The sequence below is a fragment of the Suncus etruscus genome, chromosome 3, assembly GCF_024139225.1.
Source record: "Suncus etruscus isolate mSunEtr1 chromosome 3, mSunEtr1.pri.cur, whole genome shotgun sequence".
In the NCBI taxonomy this organism is placed as follows: Eukaryota; Metazoa; Chordata; class Mammalia; order Eulipotyphla; family Soricidae; genus Suncus; species Suncus etruscus.
Window position 1 is genome coordinate 80,944,277 of NC_064850.1, and position 2,535 is coordinate 80,946,811.

The window sequence follows — 2,535 nt, forward strand, 5'->3', positions numbered from 1 at the left end:
GAAGAAAAAACTTTTAATTTTTATAACAAAGATCATTAAAGGAATTGTTATAGATGTGTATGTAAATCTCATAGGTAAAAATAACTATTTCAAAGAATGAATCTCTCATACTCAGTGTCATAAAGAAATAAATAACCAACATTTTTAGAGAGCAAATTACTTAATTAGATATTGAGTCCAGGAATATTTTTTCCAGAGAGTTCAGAAATAATCATGTAGTTATGTATTCTCAACTCAGTAAAACATTCTACATTATTTTTATTTCCTCAAAGCAAGTTCAGACATTTATAAAAGCTACAAACATTTGAATTCAAGAGCAACACTTTTAAATTAAAAAATCTTTATGCATGAAAAGCACAATAAGTATACAGAAAATGTGGAATAAATTCATTGTAGATAAGGAATATCAAAATGTTAAATTAATATTAAAAAATAAAGACATTATTTGTAGAAATATCAAAAAAGTTTTAAGTAACAGTTAAGATAAATCTTAGCTTGCCAAATATCTATTTAAATTTGTTATAATACCTAAGAAGAACACTATTGCCCAGAAATTCTTTTGACAGTATATTCATCCTCTCAGACAACGAGCTTGATGTACTCAGTGGGAACAGTGCAATAATTTTATGAGAAGTCCCACCCTGACATAGTATTTTGCAAACCAACAATTGAAGTTCTGTCTCTTGTTTTGAGAGCAGCATTCACCGTGCACGTCTCAATAAACTGTGTGTGCTAAAGACTCAATCCCATATCCAACGATAAACCGTTGGGGTTTACAAACTACTTTTCTTAATCATTGAAAGTACAGAGGGTGGTATTCTTGCTTCATTTGTGGGTCCACTCCAACTCTGAACAGATCTGAAACCATTACAACGCATGGCAGTTGGTCGATAGTGTGGAAAAACCTCATTTACTGACTGGCCAGACAGTTTTAAAACCTTCAGATTTTTCTAAGTCTAGGTTATTAACTGTCTGACTGTAATCACATCTTCACCATAGGGAGCTTCAAAAGCTTTTCATTTGCATTGAATCAGTTGCTTCCTCCCTGTCTTTTTTTCCCCCTGGAAATAAGCTTAAATAATTCAACAAACTACACACATGGCTAGTGATTATTGAACCATTCTGAAACACTCGAGGCAAATGGACCATTAGGTGGTGGGAATTAAAACTTTCCTCCCAGTCACTGAGAGAGTATATACTTATATATAGCAAATATGTAAGTCTGGAGTATTTCTCCTAAACTTATCATTTTCTAGAATAATAATGTAAAATGCATTCTAAACAGTGTCAAAACTTGTTAGTTGATTATTAACATTTAGTGTGCATATATATTTAAATCTTTTCCATATGGAAATGAAGGCATTTAAAAGAAAATTGAGTATTTTAGTAGTCATAGTGCTGTTGAATAATAAATGAATACATTCCATTATTTTACTTATTCAATAAAAACTTGATACTTAGTTCACATTAATTATGCTTAAGTATGCTTGTCTACTTAAATAACTAAACCTTAATTATAAACATTTATGTTTTTGGTTTGAGGATTAATTCATCTTTCATATAACTAGCCACTCCAACTTTAAATTATGCCAAATTCAAAGAAATAGTTTGCAATTTTATCTAACTAGTTTATCTAACTAATAAAACTAATATAACTATAACTAACTAGAATTTTCTTTAGACATTTGGTAATGTTTGAAGATGAAATCAATAAGCATTTTGAGACTATAAAAGAATATTACGCTATACTTTATCAAAAAATAATTCAAGGAGACAAATAATTTAATTAATATATGTTTTATTTATCTAAACATGGTTAGAAATTGAATTGAAGGAAGAAAATTACTAGTTTTATTTATAACAAAAATAAATCTTCACAGAAAAATATTATAAAGGCCACTATATTTGATTTTGGTAATAATTTACTTATTGAAGCATTAATTTTGAAGCCTTAAGGAATGAGTGATCATTTAACTAATAATATTTTAATTTTAATATTTTATTACATTTTCAGCAATAAGATATTTTCTTTGTCTATCAAAGTGTGTTTATTACAGCAATATCCTAGAAATAACTTTGATTGCCTTAAATATGTTTAGTTAGATCATAAATATAGATTTTTTTATACATACACATGTAATAGCTTGGTTGTTTGTTTGTTTTTTTTTTTGTCTTTTGGGCCACACCTGATCATGCTTAGTGGTTACTCCTGGCTCTGTGCACAGAAGTCGCTCCTGGCAGGCTCAGGAGACCATATGGGATGTGGGGAATGAAATCAGGGAAGTTTCTGGATTGGCTACTTGCAAAGCAAACAGGAACTGCTGTGCTATCTCTCCAACCCCTAATACTTGTTTTGTTTTGTTTTGTTTTATTTGAGTATTAAATAGCTTTTACATAATTTCCAATAGTGAACAGATTTTTTTAACATATAAGTTGTCTATAAAATAAGTACACATATGGGTGCAAAATAAGCATGGCTTAGTAAAAAATAATCATTTACATGATTTGATGTTCTTTGTATCTTTGATTTTTTTT